Source organism: Arvicola amphibius, chromosome 2 (genome assembly GCF_903992535.2).
Source record: "Arvicola amphibius chromosome 2, mArvAmp1.2, whole genome shotgun sequence".
Lineage (NCBI taxonomy): Eukaryota > Metazoa > Chordata > Mammalia > Rodentia > Cricetidae > Arvicola > Arvicola amphibius.
The window spans coordinates 61,001,349-61,020,977 of NC_052048.2; the positions used below are offsets into that span (position 1 = coordinate 61,001,349).

A 19,629-nucleotide genomic window follows, 5' to 3' on the forward strand; every position below is an offset into this window, starting at 1 on the left:
TGAGTGGGTTTTGGCGGTGTAGGTGCCAAATCCTTCGTTGGGTCAGAGTCGGGAGTGGGGTAGGAAAGTCGAGTGTGGGTGGGATCCGCAGCCAGAGCGTCCTCGGGTGCCGCCTGGTGCGGAATGGAGGGGCGGGGGCGAGTCTTGAACGGCTCTAGCAGTGCTCGGCCTGGGAGGGACTTTTCATCCCGTGGGCAAAGGGACAACCAGGAACTCTGGCTCAGTCTCCACCCCATGACGGGGCGGGTCCTGTCGGCCCGAACGAGGGTGTGGCAGCCGCAGTAGGCTCACAGCCGGTTTCCGAGCGGGAGGTAAGGGGCTTGGGCAGGGGTTCAGACCTCGAGGGTGGGCTCTGGGTTCTGGGTGTGGATCCTTGGCTCCCGGCCGGTGTTTTAGGATCGGACCTGGAGATCTAGACTTGGTTGGGAGACTCTGGGTTCGGCCGCAGGTCCTAGGCTGGGGCCTGGAGACCTGAACTTGATCTCGGGATCCTAGGCTCCGTCGCAGGTCTTGGGCTCCTGCTTGGGAGTCTTGGACTCCAGCCGGCTGTTCTAGGCTGTGGCTGGGGGTCGTAAGCTCAGGGACCGGGTGCTGCGACCAGGCGCGGTTCTTTGGGCCACCTGGCACTGCGCCCAGGGCGCGTGCGGTCCCGAGCAGGAGCAACCACCTGGGAAGCAGTAGGAAGGAGCAGGCGGCGCTGTACACACTACTACCCAGTCCAGCCCATCACTCCCAGACCCCTGTAGTCCTTTGCTGGGTCCATGCGTCTGTCTCCACATGGAGGAAAAGCGACTGAGTTAACACTCATTGAAGCTTACCCCAGCACCACTTGTGTTGCCTTTTCTGTTTTACAAGTAAGTTTGCTTTCTCTTATTCTTAGGGCGTTCCTCGCCCTCCTTGTCCAAACGACCTCGGCACATTGCTTAGCACACAGGAATCATCTTATTCTGAGGTGCGTGTCCCTTGTCTGCCGGCGGCTACAGTCTCACTCGGTCCTCAGAGCCTTGACCAGCCAAGGACTCTGGTACCTAAGAGGATGGCAGTTTAACACTCTGCTTGTTTGAGGTGCACCCCAAGTGTATGGGAAGCCTCTGATTACTGGAGGAGCACTGTGGGCTCTGAGTAACTGTGGCTTTCGTTAAACCTGGGCTCCTGGCTCTCCAGTTGATGGTGGAAGAGTGGATGGGATGACCCGCTAGTTACCTGTCCCGCTGCCCATCATTTCCAGACTCCTCGCTTTCTTAGGTGGGAAGCAACTCTACGATTGCCAACGAACCCACAGAGAGCAGAGAGAAGAATAAGTAAGGGGACCAGAGATATACTTGCGTTGGTAGAGTGCCCGCTTAGCATTCCAGAAGCCCTGGGTTTCATCCTTGACTCTGAGTAAACCAGGTGTTCTCTTGCCTGAATTCCCAGCGCCTCAGGACAGTCGGTAGTTCGGGGTAAGGTTGGAAGCTAACCTGGACTGCATGAGAGAAAGACCCAAACAACCTTAAACAAACACAAGAGCAGGTAGGGGATGGAGAGATGGCTCAGTGGTGAAGAGCACTTGCTGCTCTTCCAGAGGGCTACAGTTGGATTCCCAGCATCCACTTGAGAGGATTCACAACTGCGTGCAACTCTAGCTCCAGGGTATCTGACACCTTATGGCCTTGGAGAACACACACACACACACACACACACACACACACACAATCTTTTTATAAAAAAGTAAGCCGGAGAAGGTAGCTAGATCGGAAAGCGATAACCACAGGCACCCGAGAGCCGCTGACTTTGACGATGGCTGTCTTGTCAAAGCCAGTCAGAACAGGCTTTGGCTGATTTCAGGGAACACACAGAGGTACACTCATCCATTGGTACTAGAGGCACAACTATCAGGCCAAGGGCAATGATTTCCTCCTAGCTGGACTCATTGCTTTTGTTAGGGATCATTTTTTTCTCTGCTAGCAGCCTGACGTTCAGAGTAGCCAAGGATGTCCTCAAACTTCTGATTCTATTGTCTCTACTCCTGGATGCTGGGATTACAGATGTGCACAACTATGCCCAGTTTATTCGGTGCTGAGGGGTTCAACCCAGGACTTTGTGTGTGCTAGGCAAGCACGCTACCAACTGAGGGGCATCTCCAGCCGCCAAAATTATATACCTTTAAAATCTAAACCTGAAAGCTTCCACAAAGGTGTTGCTTGAGTTTGGGGGTGGAATTTTTCCCAAGCCTTTGGAGGTTTGTGCTCCTGCAGTTAGAGTTTGGAGGGAGTTTACTAGGCGCCGGGGTAGACTTCTCAGAGTGTCTCCGAGTAATGCTTAGCCTGCGCCATTTGACGGGCTCTTTCTTCACCCGGTTTTACAGATGAAGAAGCACGTTTCAAGTCCCGGATCTACTACTTCCCCAAACTTCAGGGTGCATCAAAATCCCCCTAGGAAGTCTAAACAAAATTTAGATTCTTGCCCTATTTTTGTTTTGTTTGTTTGTTTACAGGGTCTCATTATGTAGCCCTGAATGTCCTGGAACTCACCATGTAGACTAGGCTGGGCTGAACTCATAGAGAGCCACCTGCCCCTGCCTTCCAAGAGCTGGGATTAAAGGCGTGCACACCAATGCCTGACTCTAGCCTAGTCTTAAAAAGAAATTTGGGGAGTGTTCTTACTGTGAACCCAGGCCAGCCTGGAATTTGACACCCTTCTGTCTCAGTCTTCTGTTCCCTGGTTTTATTGGCTACAAGTGTGCACCTTCACCCTCTGGAGGGTCACTGCTTCAGGTTCTGACCCAGTATGGTGGATGAGGGTCCCATCAGTGAGAAAATAGGCCTTACACACTCACAAATGAGCATGCTGAATGAAGTGTGAAAGCGTGACCTTCCATGGGCCTCTGGTCTGTCACTGCACTTCACGCTCTAGGTGATGTGAAGAGGAACATTCTAAACCCCCGTTCCATGGGCCAGTTCTCTACTGCACAGTCAGTATAGCAGAGAGTTGATGAACTACATACACTTCTCCCTCCAAACTCAATTCTGAGTGTGTGTGTGTGTGTGTGTGTGTGTGTGTGTGTGTGTGTGTGTGGTGTGAATACACGGACACGTGTGCTTGTAGAAGCCAGGGACAACTTCAGCTATTGGTCCTCAGGTGCCGGCCACCGTCTGTGTTTTGAGACGGGTTCTCTCATTGTCTCACCGCTAAGCCAGGCTGAGTGGCTGGCGAGCTTCCCCAGCAGTGGGATCATAAGCGCACCTACCGCTCCTCCGTGTTTAAAAACATAGTTTCTGGAGACCAAACTATCCTCCTGCTTACGAGACAGCCCCTTGCCAATGTCTCTGTTACCGGAGTCCTTCAATGTAGTCTCCAGTGCTCAGCACTTCTAGGCTTCGCTCCAGCTCAAGGTTTTCTGTTTGCTGCTGTTTACAGGATTGAAGCTGAGATGGATTAATGCAGTCCATTAACTGTCTTAAAAGCCAAGGGTCTAGCCGGGCGGTGGTGGCGCATGCCTTTAATCCCAGCACTTGGGAGGCAGAGGCAGGCGGATCTCTGTGAGTTCGAGGCCAGCCTAGTCTACAAGAGCTAGTTCCAGGACAGGCTCCAAAGCCACAGAGAAACCCTGTCTAAAAAAAAAAAAAAAAAAAAAAAAAGCCAAGGGTCTCTGAGGCTTAGATGGGGTATAACTCCTTGGTGTCTGGTTGTGTTTGAACCGAGCTGGGATTTTTTGCTGTGGGACCCTGAAATGCCATTTCTGAAGAGCGTTTTCTAAACTCAAAGGTCCCTATTCCTTGAGGTCAGTAAACTGTCGCACCATGTCCTGAGCTTGTCATAAAACGTCTGTGAATGTTATCGCCACCATCAACACAGGCATAAACGGTGACTAAAGGCCAGGCCATAGGTTGCCATGTAGAAATCCCGTGGGCTCCTCCCCACCTCTCCCCTAACCGGCAGGCCTGGATGCCACGCAGAGTCTGAACAATGAGATGTCAGCGAGCACTTTCTGGCCAACAAGGATGTGTTGTCTGTGTGAAGGGACCCCCCCCCCCAGGAGAGGGACCATGTGGCATTGCTATCGGAGGCTGACATGGGGTCTTGTTATCCTGATTTACTTGTGCCTGAGCTCTCTTCCCTAGAGAAGGGAGCCCGGCCTTTACAATCCTGGTGGTGTTGAGTATAGGAAATTTGAGCAGGAACTGTTGGTCTCAGAGGATTTATTGATAATATTTAAGTCACCTTCCAGTGCCCTTTAGAATGTTGTATTCTTCTAAGGCCTATAGATGTATGTGTGTTGATTCAAATAGTTATTTTGGATTGTTTAAAATAAATAAATCATACAACAAGTGCTTAGTTCTCCTGGGCCAAGAACAAATTTTAATGTATTTGAAGATTTTTATTTTCTGAGTGACTCTTCCACGCAGACTTGAATTTTCTTTGAGACAGGATCTCATGCAGTCCAGGTTGGCCTCCAGCTGCTGTCCTTCCTGCGCTCACTTCCCTGGTGTTATGTGCCACCACATCTGGTTTTATTAGCAAACAGTGCTGGACATCGTACCCAGGGCATTGTGCAGGCCAGGTAAGCACTCTGCCAACCAAGCTGCACACCAGCTGCCTTCTAGCTTTTGAGAATGTGCCCTGTATGGTTAATATCTGAGGTCACTCTCTTGTGCAGTCCACATAAGAACTCCTTATTCTGTCTAACCAAAACCCAGCAGCACCTCTGATTAATCTCTCCCCCTTGTCTCCAGTAGTCACCTGTCTGCTCTCAGCTTCTGTGACTGTGCCTGCTTCCTATTCCACACGAGGGAGGTAGCGTGGTGCTTGTCTTTCTGTGTTTGCCTTAGTTCGGTGTCCTCCAGGTCCATCCCAGTAGTTGTGACTCACAGCGCACACTGTGTGTGTTCATTGGGTTTTTCTTTTGTCTTGGCCATCCATCAACTGGTGCATGTCAGTGATAACGTTCGTGGAAGTTTTCTGACCACTCAGGAGATGGTACAATTTACTGACCTCAAGCAATAGGAGCCTTTAAGTTTAGAAAATACTCTTCAGAACTCCTCCGTATGGTCCAACCCTCCCACTCCTGGGCATAACTCAGAGGATGAGAAATCAGCGTGTAAAAGAGACACCTGCTCTCCCATGTTCTCTGCAGCCCTAGCATTGCATAGAAAACAAAATAAAAGACAAAACTTGGTTATTTTATGGCATATTCAAAGTATGAGCATAAGTAATCAATAAAAAATTGTTAATGACTGCTTTTCAGTTTATGCTAATATTTTACAGTGACCACCCATTCAAATTTCAATGTTTACTTGTCACCAGAAAAATTTGATATATATTTGGATTTCATAGGATTTCTAGTTTTACCATCAATTTGCATGCTCAGAATATTTTAAACATACTTAAGATTTTTTTAAAAAATATTTTATTTATTTATTTATTATGTATACAACATTCCTTCCATGTATGCTTGCATGCCAGAAGAGGGCACCAGATCTCATTATAGATGGCTGTGAGCCACCATGTGGTTGCTGGGAATTGAACTCAGGACCTCTGTAAGAACAGTCATTGCTCTTAACCTCTGAGCCATCTCTCCAGCCCCATACTTAAGATTTTTATAGTAGCTAAATTAAGTACCAAAAAGTTTTTCATGAGCTGGGCATGCAGTTCAGTTGATAGAGCCTCGCGCTCACAAAGCACCACGTAAAATGTCTAAGTGAGGCAGGCCTATGACGCTAGCACAGGGGTGGAGGGAGGAGGAGAATCAGACACTCAGGCTCATCCTTGGCTAGACAGTGAGTTAGCTGCCAGCCTGGATTGCATGAGACTCTGTCCCAGTTTTTAAACATTTCCATTAAATATTTGAAACCTCATTTAGAAAACAGGTTCGTCTTTTCCAGAAGAATTTTATTTGAACCAAAGGCCTATGGCTTATAGAACTGCATGTGTCCTAGTAACTTATGAGCTCCTGTGTCAACTCCTTCATTTTCTCTTTATGGTGACAATACTGAAGTTTTTGACATCTGTCATTTCTACATGGAGAGCAAGCTTCCATTTAAAATTCTTAAATATCAGTGAGGTATTGTAGTGCCTACTTTTAATCCCAGTACTTGGGAGGTAACGGCAGGTGGACTTCTGTGAGTTTGAGGTCAGCATGGTTCTAGACCAACCAGAGCTACACAATGATACCCTGTCTAAAATATATGAATATATAAAGTATATACAATATATATATATATGTTTGCATATATACATATATACCCACATTTACCTTTTTAAGCTAGAAAATAATGTAATTAAGCAGCCTGGTCTACAAGAGCTAGCTCCAGGACAGGCTCTAAAGCTGCAGAGAAACCCTGTCTCGAAAAACCAAAAAATAAAAAATTAAAAAAAATAAAAAAAAGATAACTAGCCAAATTCAAATTGCAAATGAGTACCTTGTGCTGTCTGTGAACCATATTCAAATGAACACATTAAAATATTGCTTAGTGCCTGGAAAAATATTCAAAGTGAACAAAGCTGCTACTACCAATTAGTGGTTACAAGTAATACAGACAGGGCGCCTTCTGCCTGGCAGGTGCTTTTGTGCACAGCGGTCAAGGCAAACTTCAGGCCTGCAGGAGCAGAAGCTAATGCGTTCTAAAATGTTCATTCTTATGGGGAAATAATGCTTTATAGAGAGTAAATTCCATCAGGATGATCCAGACCTTAAAAACAGAGCTACTCGGTGTAGCTGTGGCCAAACCACTGGTTGCTCAGTAGCCACATGTGGTTCATGGGCAATGTGAAGAGACTGGGAGTCAGCAGAGCACCCAGTGGCACCCATGTGTGCTGACACCCACTCTCCTGTAGGGGAGGGCTGCTTTCCAGGAATCTGCTCTTCTTCTTCTTCTTCTTCTTCTTTTTTTTTTTTTTTTTTTTTTTTTTTTGGTTTATCGAAACACGGTTTCTTTGTAGCTTTGGAGCCTGTCCTGGAACTTGCTCTTGTAGACCAGGGTGGTCTCGAACTCACAGAAATCCGCCTGCCTCTGCCTCCCAAGTGCTGTGATTAAAGGCGTGCGCCACCACTGCCTGGCTCAGGAATCTCCTCTAATTCTCAGTTTCTACCAGTTAAAAGCACTTTATTATTGACAAGCGTATGCAAAATAGTCCAAGTGCTCATCAAACTAGTCTCCTGCCTCAGTCCCCTGAGTCCTGGGGATAATTTGATTGATAGTCATGCCTTACGACAGCCCCTATTTGGTTCTCTGTTTCTGTCTCTCTCTGTCTCTCTCTCTCTGGTGTGTGTGTGGGGGGGGGGGTGTGTGTGTTACACTTTCTCTAGGGCTATGAGCATTTCATGGCATGTAGACATCAGAGGACAAATTGCTAGAGTCGGTTCTCTCCTTCCTCCCAGTGGGTCCTGAAATGAGCTAAGATCTTTAGGCTTGGAGGAAAGGGCTTTGATCCACTGAGCCAGCCCTCCGTTTCTTTCTTCTAACTCTATGGCTGGTTCTCTGAGGGAAAAACATTCTCATATATATATGAATCTCCCATCTGTCCTGACTTTATGGTCACCTCCTTTGGAATAGGTTTGGGGGAGAGCAGGGCAGTCACTGGTGTCACCCTCTTCCCCCACTTTTTCCATTTCCATCCTCCTAACTTCTTCCTTCTCAGCCTCCTCAGGTCAGTCCTCCTATTTCCAGTTTTGCCAGGAAGTCTTTTTCTTATGCCGTCTTGAAGAGGATTCAAATACTAAACCGGGTGAGGAGGCGTCACCATAAATAGCCAAGTTCCCTCTGTGACTCAGAGAGCCTCAGTGGAAGCTTGAACACTCTGTTTTCTGTCTTTCCACCAGACTCAGCTTGAATTCTGGATAGAACCCTGCCCCGACCCAGGGAGGCGTGGTTGAGGGAGGTGCTGCCCGCACAGTTGGCCAGACCTGAGGTCACTGGCAGAGTGGAGTGCTTTCGGCTCACTTTCTTCCTCAGTCTGTGGAGGAAAAGCATGCTGCTCGTCCTGTCCATCTGGAAACCGTGTGCTCTTCCCTCCCCGAGTGGCCAGGTGGCCGCCGTGCTCTTCCCTCCCCGAGTGGCCAGGTGGCCGCCTCTACAGCAGGAAGGACAGGGTCACATAACACCTGTATCTCACTCTGTGGCGAAAGATGCCCAGTAGGACTTCTGGAAGCCTGGCGTTGCTGCCCCTTCCCGCCCCACTGTGTGCACTAGTGTGGGGGCCAGATGGGTGCCAGGTGTCTTGTCTTTGCTCCCCGCCTTGTTTTTACTAACAGTGTGATTCGCTGAGTCCCGACCCCACTGATTTATGTAGGCTGACTGGCCAGTGAACCCCAGGGATCCTCCTGCCTCCACTCTCCTGTCCCCAGCTGTGCTTACAGGCTCACTGCCTTGCCCTTTTCTATTTATTATTTTAGTATTATTATTATTATTATTATTATTATTATTATTAAACATTGGTGCTTGGGGATCTGATCGCAGATCCGCATGCTTGGGCAGCAAATAGTTTACCCTCTGAGCCATCTTTCCAGGCACCCAGTCCTGTTTTTTTGAGGCAGGGCCTCGTGTAGCCCAGTACGGCATTGGCATCACTGCGCAGTTAAGGATGACCTCAACTTCAGATTCTCCTGCCTGTACCTCTGTAGCTCTGGAATTATAAGCGTGAGCAACCATGCCTGGCTTCGAAACACTTTAAAAATTGTACATGGATAAATGCTGATTGAAAGTATCTGGGTTAAAAAGAGATACTGCGGCTTATGGATACGTAGAAAATAATGAAACTAAGCCACTTGGCATAGCCATGGCCCCGCTACTTACTTTTCTTTGTAGGGAGACTGTTTAAGATCTATTCTCAGTAAACCAGAGCATGTGGTGCTATTTCCCACACTCACCATCCTGCAAGGCGACTCCAGTAAAGCAAAGTCCCGTCCTACCTGGGCCGTCATCTCTCCATTCCCAGACTCCCAGCTCCAGTGACCACCATTGTCCTCCCTCAAACGCCAGCCCTCCTGCTGCCTCTCCCTGAATGCTGGGATGGTAGCTGCAAGCCACCAGGCCCTGTGCACTCCCTGGGTTCTGAGTCCTTTTGTGCTGGGCTTATTTCACTTAGCACAATGCTCTTTTCTTTGATCTGTTGTCACAATGGCCACATTATCTTTAAAGATAAAGAGCATCCCAGGTATGTGCCCATTCACCTGCCGATGGACAGTTAGGTTGATTCTGTAATCAGCCACGGTGAGCGGTGCTGCAGTTAACTCAGGGGCAGACTTCTCTTCAATCTTAGACTGTGATGTTATTCTGGGTAAGTGCTCTCGACCACAGGTCGACACCTCCAGCCCTAGGTTTTTGGCTTTTTTGTTTTGTTTTTGTTTTGAGATTTATTTGTTTTTGTGTGTATGAGTATTTTTGCCTATGTATATGTCTGTGTATCATGTGCATGCCTGGTGCCTTTGCAGACCAGAAGAGAGAGTCAGATCCTGGAGTTAAGGATAATTGTGAGCTACTATGTGAGTGTTGGGAACTGAACCCAGGTCCTCTGCAAGAACAGCAAGTGCTCTTAATTACTGTACCATCGCTCCAGCCCCCAATTTTAACTTTAAAAATTGTTTTTTACATTTTTTGGGGGGGAGAGTGGTACATGCCATGCTCCTTTGCATGTCAATTCTCTCTCTCCACCACCTGTATTCTAAGGCTTGAACTCAGGTCACAGGGCTTGGCAGCAGGTGCCTTTGCCGTCTGAGTGACCTGAACAGCCCTAATCTTAGCATTTTGAAGGATCCTCCATGGCCCATGACCGCTGAACTGGTTGACATCTGTACCCCCACTGCGCAGGGTTCCCCTAAAACTCTCTTACTTGGATTCACGCTGTCCTTATCCTGTGTCCCCAGGATTTTGTAAAGAGAGATGGAAAGATTTTGATGTCTTGGGGAAAGAGCACGCGAGAGTCCAGTGTCTGAGTTGTATCACCGCGCACCTTTAGTCCCAGCACTCGGGAGGCAGAGGCAGGCGGATCCCTGTGAGTTCGAGGCCAGCCCGGGCTACAGAGTGAACTCAAAACAGACAATGTAGAGAGACCCTGTCAGAAGAATCAGAAGACCCATCTTGACTTCCCTGATGAGGTGCCCTTGTTCTGAGCCCAAGACATAGGATTGCTAGGACAAAAGGAGACACCAAGCAGCTTTGGAATCTTGGTCTTGATGTACGATGGCCTATGGCTGCGGATCCTTGAGGAACGACCAGGGTGGTGTCTGTGCGGATAGTGTATGAGTCTCTGGTGAGAGACAAGAGCTAGAGACCCGTGCTGGTGGGTCCCAACCAGCCAGCTGCGGTTCCTGCAGAGATCCACGTGCCTAGAAGAGTTTATTTACAGTCTTCCTGAAGGAGGACCATGAAACCAAGGGATCTTCTATATTTTTGTGAGAGCTTTTGATTCCAAAACCATCTTGAATTGGTCAGGAAAAAGATGCACCCTGTGAAAGAGCCTGGTTGTTGACAGAGTCTCTCTCTTTAAGTGGTTGTTACCCTGAGGAGACACAACTTTACCCATGATGCTGTGGGAAAACCGTATGGGCCTTCGGATTTCACTGAGTCTGTTTGCTTGAGAGTGGGGGTTGATAACTGGAAAGAAAGCGCAATGTGTTCCCCAGAGGCGGTGGCTGTGTCTTGGGCTGTAAAAATGTATGTTACTTTATTGAGGCATAATATTCATAACCAGAAAATGCACAGATTTGAAGTGATTAGGGATTGCTATAAAGGATCTTTAAGAAGGATACATTCCCAAGGGAATGGCGCGATGGCTCAGTTGGTAAAGTACTTGGCACCCAGGCAGGAGAGCCTGGGTTTGATCCTTTGAATCCAGGCAGGTCAGTTGGACATGGTGGTGCAGACTTGGTGGCAACAGGAACAGACTGCTTGGCAAGCTCCAGGCCGGTGGGAGACCCTGTCTCGAAAGACAAAGTGCTTAAGGAGGAACGATGCCTAAAGTTGACCTTTGGCCTGCACGCTCACATGCACACACATGCACACATGCCTATATGCACACATGCACCCAAAAGAGCATGCCTGTGCACATACACAGAACAACTGAGGCGACATACACATGAGGGAAGTTAGTTACCATGCGTCAGTGTATTCCACATTATGTTTGCAGCCTTCAGTACTGTTCAGAACGCCTTTCCTCGTGTGAGGTTACAGCTGTCTGTACCCGGTAAGCTGTGAGCAGATAATGCTAGACTTCAGAGATGCCGTAGGGAAGGGCTCTTTGGAGAGAATCACCTGCAGATTTGCCTTGGCCTGACAGCAGCCATCTTGCATCTACCACCATGATTCCCCTGGGTATCCCTGGTTGGTCTCCAACCCCTCCTTCCCACACAGCTTCCTAGCTCACTCCAAACAAACAAACGTCAAAGTGACGGTGTAGCTCATTACCAGACGCCGGTGCCAGGAACAGTCCTGTCTCTGATTTTGCTTGAGGTAATGTGGGCACTTTTAGGCTTGGATAAGGTAGCTTTTGTCCTAATATATTTCTGACACAAGGCCAACCTGGTCTTGCTAGGAGAGGGGGGGAGCACCCTCTTCATGCACCAAGTACCCAATAAGTTTCACTCTGAACAATGCTGGACCATTTTCATTTGGTCTCACTGTGGTGTACGGCTGGTTCTCATAGACGGGACCTCATTATTCTAGGACAAACAGTAATAAAGAATAGATAAACGCTGTCCAGTCATAATGTGTTTGCTCTTCTAAGAATGTAGAGTGATAGCTTGATTATTCTTTGTATCACTAGTTCTTGCTATTGATTCTATGTAACCCATGAGGAAACTGCTATCTGGGAAACTGTACCTTGGCCCAAACTTCATAGCTAGGAAGTATACATAGAGATTATTAGAACGAGTGACCCGCAGGACTCCACCCACTTTATTCTGGAGAGAGGATAGCATGAGATTTAGAGACATTTCTGCTCTGAGTGGCGAGGGTGAGAAATTTTCAGCTAAGCTGGGACGCTGGTTTCGCTGCCCTTGGGTCTGGACTCCTCATGGCTACTCCTCATCAGAAGGATGGCATGGCTCTCTGCTGCAGGCTATACCTGTGCTGCCCGTGATGAGCCAGCCCAAAGCTGCTACCAGGCTATCATCGTTAACTGTGTATGAGACTGTTGACCTTCTGCAAATCAGGGTTCTGTACCTCAATAATCCTTCCCTGGCAGGAATACAATTTCTCTGGAACCCGCCCTGCATTTCTATTCCTGTTTCCTTTTTAAAAAGGATTTACTAGCTGGGTATGGTGGCACACACCTTTGATGTCAGCACTCAGGAGGTAGAGGTAGAAGGATTTCTGTGAGTTGGAAGCCAGCCTGGTCTACATAGTTCCAGGACAGTCAAGATTACATAGTGAGACCCTGTTTCAAAAAGACAAACAGATTTATTTGTTTTTCTTTTATCAGTATGGGTGTTTTTCCAGCATCTGCGAATGTGCACCACACACATGTAGTGCCCACAGAGAACAGAAGAGGGCGCTGTATCCCTTGGAACGAGAGTTACAGATGGTTGTAACTACCATGTGGGAGCTGGGAACAGAATTCGGGTCCTCTGCAAAAGCAAGTGCTCTTAAAGCACTGAGCCATCTCTCCAGCCCTGAATTTCCGTCTCCTTTGTGTACTCTCATGGTTTTCTCAGCTGTGATGTGCTTGGCAGTTTGATCTGAAATAAGGAAAACCAGTTCTAACCGAGCAACAACATAGCTGTGTTTTAGTCTGGAGGACACTGCCGTGATAACTTAAGGCAGCCACTCTCTGGGCTTGAAAAGTCGTATCGTGACTTTGTCTGCCTCGTCGGAGGTTTTGCATGAAAGCCCCTACTGCTTTCAGTTCATAGCAAAACCCAGAAGAGCAGTTTCTGCTGCTCCTCACTCTTCTGCTGGTGTCTGCTGGGTACTCTTCAATCTGCGGCTGCGCGGGTAGACGACAGCCGGTGGGCTCAGTCTGACTAACCCCCGCAGACGCTGGATGAATACTAACCAATGGCATCATTCCCCAGTGAGCTGCAGGAGCCAGCAGAGTGTGTGTGTGTGTGTGTGTGTGTGTGTGTGAGAGAGAGAGAGAGAGAGAGAGAGAGAGAGAGAGAGAGAGAGAGAGAGAGAGAGAGACTTACTAAGGTCTTGTTATGTAAATCAGCTGCCTCAAACTTTCTGTCCTCCTGCATTGGCTTCCTGCACTGTGGGTACTGCTGTGACTATGGGTGTGGCTACTGTGTCCAGCATTTGCATACTGTAGCTGACTCAGCCACAGCCTCCCCACTTGCGTGCGCAGGATGCCAGCCCCTGTTCTGTTCTAAGGTGGGCACAGAATGTGCCTGTTGGAGTCCTGCGGCCTCACCTGGAAATGGCATGCTGCTGACCACATGGCAGCTCCAAGCGGCATTTCCCAAAGGTGGGACAGCTGGACCTCAACTGGGCGCGGCAGTCAGAAACTGTTTCTGGATTTGCACGGCACCAGCTTTTGCCTTTGACCAGCAGCCAGCCCTCTGCCAGATTAAGCATGCTCCAGTCTCAGCCAATTCTTCTGGGAAGAGCATTTTCTAGCTGCTTTAGCTTTTGCATCCAGTTTGTTATTTAAGAGGAGAAACAAACAAACAAACAAACAAATCATCTGATTTAGCAAGAAACATGTCAATTTCAATTTTTCCCTAAGATTTATTTTTTCATTTTAATTATGTGTGTACATGTTGCAGGGCTGGGGTGCGTGTGGATGTGACTGCAGATACCTGTGGAAGCCCGAGGTGTCAGATCCCCTGGAGCTGAGTTACAGGCAGTTCCAAGCTTTCTAACATGGGAACCAAATTTGGGTTTTCTGCAAGAGCAATATAAACTCTTAGCTGCGGATCCATCTCTCCAGCCCTAACCACTTAAAATTTTTATACCGTTATTATTTTGAAGACTTCTAGAATTGTCATCTGCCGCTAGAGTTAATTTACATGTGTGCACTCTCATGTATTAACATGACACAGAGAGCATGGGAGCTGAGTCCTATCACTCCCGCGCAAGTGACCTGGGACCCCATGCTTAATATCTCTACGGAGTACATGATGACCCCCACTTCTCTAAGTGAGAGGGACAAATGGCATAGTCTTGATAAAATATCTGTCATTTAGAGCAACTCAAGGGTCAATATTTGTTTAAAAATAAGCCCCGTGTTGCTCCAGAGAACAGACTGTGGACTGTAAGCCCAGCTTCGCTCCTCTCAGCAGGACGGAAGCTGCTGTGGAGGAGCAAGCTGTCACCTGTGGGACTGAGGGCAGCTGGAAGCTGGGCAGCGACACTGGGAAGGTTGGAGAGTCCTCACCAGCTCCTAAATCATGACCAGAGGCTTTTCATGAATTATGAATGCTCGGCCTAACTTAGGCTCGTTTCTGGCTAGCTCTGTTAACTGTTTCTCTTCACCTACGTTTTGCCTCAGGCCTTTCCACCTTTCTCCTTTCTTCTTTCTCTGCTTCTCTTGTCTTGCTGGCAGCTGCCTGGCTTCTGCAACCCCCCACCCCGTGTGTCCCTCTTTTTTTCATTCTCTCCTCTTTTCTCTCTTGTTCTTCTGAAGCCTAGATTTCTCCTCCTATTTATTCTTTCTGCCTGCCAGCCCTGCCTATTCCTCTCCTGCTTGCTTAGCTGTTGGCTGCTCATCTTTTTATTAGACCAATCAGGTGCCTTAGGCAGGCAAAGTGGAGCAAATACAACACATCTTTACATAATTAAACACACATACTTACATCGTTAAACAAACATAAAAAATGTAGCACACCTTTACACAGTTAAAGTAATATTCTAGAACATAAACAAATGTAACACATAGTTAAATATTCCACAACACTGAACTCATATAGATCTGCCTACCTCTGCCTCCCGAGTGCTAGAACACTTTTTAAAGATCTCAAAACCACACTAACAAAATGATGCAGCCAATCAGAATTCCAGAGGTCTCCAGGCATAGGCATTGCTGAGAGCTGTTGAGGAAGGGATGGGGAGGAAGAGAGAAAGAATCTAAACACTGTGATGATGTATGCGAACTAAGAATCAATGTCACCAGCTACACTTACAAAGTTTGTTACAATAACCCCTGTATGTCCTATGTGAACCTTATGCCTGGGGAAACTGAGCTAAATATGCAGGACCCAGCCAGTTTCCCTGACAACCAGCTAGGCCAGGTTGGCTCATTTTGTTTTAGTAAAATGTAGATTTTTTTTATACTTTGTTTCTTAATACAACATAGAACTTACTTCAGTCAGTTTTTGCTATTGTAGCATTCTGATCAATTTGAAATATTTCAAACAAGACAGAGGGAGCTGGGCTAGATTGCTCATGCCTAAAACCCCAAAACTTAGAAGGCTGAAGCAGGATTATGGAGAGTTTCAGGTCAGTCTGGATTATGTAGCGGATTCTGTGCTAGTGTAAACTACAAAATGAGACCCCTCCTCCCACTCCTTACAAACAAACAACAACAAGAAAACAAAAACCCAAGGAACAACTCAAACCAAACAGGATGAAGTGAGGTCTTATCCTAGCCTGGTCATGAGCTGACTGTTGACCTCAGGCCGGTTACACAGCGCTGCTAAGCCTCAGTTTTTGTCTTAGAAAATGAAGAGGACGATGAAGATCCCCAGGCAGTCAGGAGCATTAGTTCCAGGAGTGGAGAAGCCGTGCGATCAATGTTCCCAGCTCCTCCCTCTGCTGTTTAGATAAAGAAGATATTGGACTGGAGTTCAAGCTTTGTATGTTTTAAATCATATATAAAGTAATTGCTTCTCAATCTGTTAGCTAAGGTTAGTTAAACCATATGCGACATCTGTGTCTTGGAGAGAAACTGCTGTTGTTTCCCATGCTGCTGTAAGTGTACAGATTTAGACAAAACATTGTGTGCAGAGACCTGAAGTGTCTTTCTCCATTGCGCTGCACTTTACTCATTGAGGAACTCTCTCTCTTCCTCCCTCCTCCTCCCTCTCCCTCCCTCCAGAGAGCTAGGATCACAGACAGACTGCCTTGCCTGCAGGACTTGTGCATGGATCCCGAGGGTCTAAACTCCTGTCTTCAGCTTTGCATGGTAAACTCTTTGCCCACTGAGCTGTGTCCTCATCCGTCTTCCTGTTTGTTAAGCTTTCAGTCTGCGTGAGTGACATTAGCACCAGGGACTCCATTTGAGTCTGTGGGCATCCGATGCTGGAGCTCAGCCTGGAACCTCCTGTAGATTTTTCTCAATGTAGGTTTGTTTCTAAATTCACATTGACATAACATACGTATCCTGTCTTTGAGTAAAGGTTTGGAAATACTCATGTTCCTGTCTCAAAACCCATCACTCCAACGACAGTTGTCTTATGAAGGATTTAAGTTCCAAGAAAGAGAGTAGAGAGTCGCTGCTGCTCTTCCACGTTGCTGGCAGTCTTGAAAGACCTCCTGCTTGGGTGGTGCCCGCTCACCACCCTTCACTGGCCCTGGAGACCAGAAGTTAAATCTGTCCTTGTGGGCTGTAAAATGAAACCGTGTTCCAGCGAAGTGAGTGGGTGAGTCACTCACATGTGACTTCCCCAGGGAAGCGAGAATGTTCCAGAGTTAGAACGTGGTGCAGACAAGTCCATTTCTGATGAAGGCTCAGGTCGCCTGTCCTGGGGTGTGGGTCAGTGTCTGGATCCACCTTTCCTTGGGACAGGAAGTCTCTGTCACAGAGAATCTCTGCGAACTGTGAGGGAAGCTTGTGTGTTGACAGGCAGTCTCTCTTCAGATTTGCAAACCCTTCCAGCTGGCCTGCTCAGACTGGCTGTTCTTGCTGGAATAACTTTGCATATCTGCATTTTGATGTTAGTTGATTTTACTGCCTAGTGTTCAGGGCAAGAGGGCATCTAGTTTGCCTGTTTTCTAGGAGGAGGGATCCCAGGCTGTGAGGTTTTGTTGTCGTTTTGCTTTTTTGGGCAGAGGCTCACCGTGTAGACCAGGCTGGCTTTGAACTCACCAAAATAGCCCAACAGCAGGCTCTCGCTCCACATATGGGCAGAACAGACATGAGAAGTGTGGTACCTGAGTGAGCCTTCAGCTCAGGGCAGTGGCGCTGTGCACTGACAGGGACACAGTATGGCCGCTGGTGGAGTTGTGCATTGGCTCTTCCGGATGTCAACCTGAGAAATGAGAGGTGTGTTCTGAAACCCAGTCCTGACGTGTTTCTGTGGCTGTCTGCCCTTCAGTGACGCAGGTCTCAACTTTGATTCCCAGCTTTCTCTCAGTTGCTCTGAAACAGGTTCTTTTCTCTTTAAGACACCGTCTCAATATGTAGCCCAGTCTAGCCTCAGACATCCTCCTGCCTCAGCCTCCTGAGTGCTGGGCTCACATCTGGCTATACTATTGCTTCATAGCTTTCCTCTCCCAAACCCCTTATACCTGTGACATCCGGACATGGTTAGGAGGTGGCACACTCCACACACGGCTCTGTATGTCCCTTAGGCGTTCCAGACAATTCTAAAAAGATGTGTTCCCTCCAGTTGTCGCTTCTCACCTGGAACAGTCCTGGGGCTTTTGAGGTCATTTGACTGCCGCAGAAATGTGTTTGCATTTTTCCGGAGTAGGAGCTGAGGCCTGGCTGCTCATTATTGTACCCTTTTTGTGAGAGCACAACTTAAAACCGCAACATAATTCTGGCCCATTGAAAACATGGTCCTATAGTTCGTTAGTTCAGCTTAGGGAATTCTAGGCAGACCCTCAGAAAGAAAGGTCTAAGGTATCCAGGGAATCACTAGGCAAGGAGACATTGTAGCAAACCTTCCGACCCTCTGGGATGGGAAGATGGCATTATCTTGTGCAGCTAGGAAGAGATGTGACAATTCCGGCTCAGAACTTGAGGGCAGTCAGTCATGGAGAGAAAGTCAGCGGGTCACTCGGGATCCATAGTCAGAAAGCAGGGGGGGGGGGCACCGGTGCTTAGCTCACTTTCTCCTGTTTATTCAACCCAGGAGCCCAGCCTACCAGATGGCGCTGCCCACAATTAGGGTGCATCCTCCCCTCTCATTTAATCCAGCTCATAACCCCCTCACAGTCATGTCCAGAGGTTTGTTTCCTGGGTGGCTCTAAGTCCTGATAAATTGGCAGTCGATATTAAACTCTAAACCTTACTTTCTGCTCTTCTTCTTCCCCCTTGCCAAGAGTCTGTTGCTCAGAGCCTGGCACTGTTTGAACGCAGGTTGGTAGACTAACTTCACATTATCCACAGCTGAGAAAGAATCAGAGGCACCACTTTCCCCGTTCTATCATCTGCGCAGACACATGTGCACTGGTGAGGAGGGGCGAGTTGCCTTGAGTCGACAGACCAACGTGTATGCTGTCCCCAGCTCCACATACGCTGTCTGCCTGAGACTCTGCTCTTGGCTTTCTGAGCAAACTGTTCCTGGCTCCCTGAGCGGTGACTCTCAAGATTGCCCAAAGGCATGGCTCTGGCGTTTCCCCACTTCTTATGGAGTAGGAAGCAGTTGAAAAATTCCTAGTCTAAACTCCCCCCTTTTTGGGAGGTTCCTTCTTTCCTGCCCCCTCATTTGCCATCTGCTCCTCACTTAAGTGGTAGCAACAGCAGCTGGGTTGAACTCCTGGACTCACCCTTTGGGAGGGACGCACATCTGGATGCCTGGGGGGTGGGACGTGGGGGAGGGACGGCACAGGGCAGTGGCAGGAGCTCTGCTCATGACTTTTGGTTTTACCTTCATTCATATTTGTTTCATTCACATTTTTAATCTTTTAACTACATATTTATTTGTTTGTTTTGCCCATATGATGTGTATGTGTTTGGGCACACATGTGTGACAGAGTGAGTGTGGAGGTCAGAAGCTGCCTTCTGGGAGTGTGTTCTTTTCGTGAACATGAGTGTGCTCATCTTATTTTTAAATAACCATTTAGAATGTTCTTCCAGCTTGGGAATGCAGTTCAGCTGGTAGAGTGTTTGGCCAGCAGCTGCAAAGCTCTGGGTTTAGTACCCAACACTCATAACCAATCGTGGAGGTGCCTGCCTATAATCCCAGCATGTCAGAGAAGGAGGCAGGCAGATCAGGAGTTCAGAGCCACCCCAAACTACATATAGAGTATAAGGGTATAAGGACAACCTAGGCTAGAGACCTGAGTTTTAAAAAAGAGACATGCATGCCCTCCTCCAAGCAGGGGCTCGACTTGGTGCTAGGCATATGTGGAGGGTGACTGTCCCAGTTATCACGAAGCTGGGCCCATGCGCTTGCATACCCACCTAGCAGCTGCTCTGGTTATTGTGTCCTACCAACATTTACACGGAGAGAGGGACTGCCCATCTCTCTCCGTGTAATCAGGCCTCACTGCGGTTCCATGGCAGTGGCTTCTCTGTAGTCCCCCGACTGGCATTCCCTCAGGAAAATGTGCTTGTCTGATCATGGACATCTGCTTGATAGTTCCACAGCGACTGTGGGGCTCCAATCACCACAAATGTGTGCTTCTCCTCTGAATCTTTCAAAACCAAAGACACTGCCCCAAGACCGTTACCCCTAATGCCCATTTCCGTGAGGGTTCAGGAAGTTGATAGTGCCCACTGACAGGATGAAACTGCTCTCCCTGAGGTCAGCAGTTCCTTGGCCCCGCCCTCCTCCTCCATGTGAAGTCTGTAGACCAGAGTTTGCTTCATCCCAGCCCAGCA

The 19,629-nt window shown here is 48.0% G+C and overlaps 1 protein-coding gene across 2 annotated transcripts in view; it reads left to right on the top strand.

Annotated features, from left to right (window-relative positions):
* The first annotated feature begins 207 nt into the window (after positions 1 to 207).
* The window catches only part of Anxa4 (annexin A4), a 50,570-nt gene continuing 31,148 nt past the window's right edge, over positions 208 to 19,629 (top strand). Inside the window, exon 1 of one of the 2 annotated variants that reach the window (XM_038318636.1) lies at positions 208 to 311. The gene's annotated coding sequence lies outside the window, so the exon portion shown is untranslated. Of the gene's footprint in view, positions 312 to 4,465; positions 4,544 to 19,629 lie in introns of those variants that run through there. The other variant, XM_038318637.1, reaches the window with a different exon arrangement.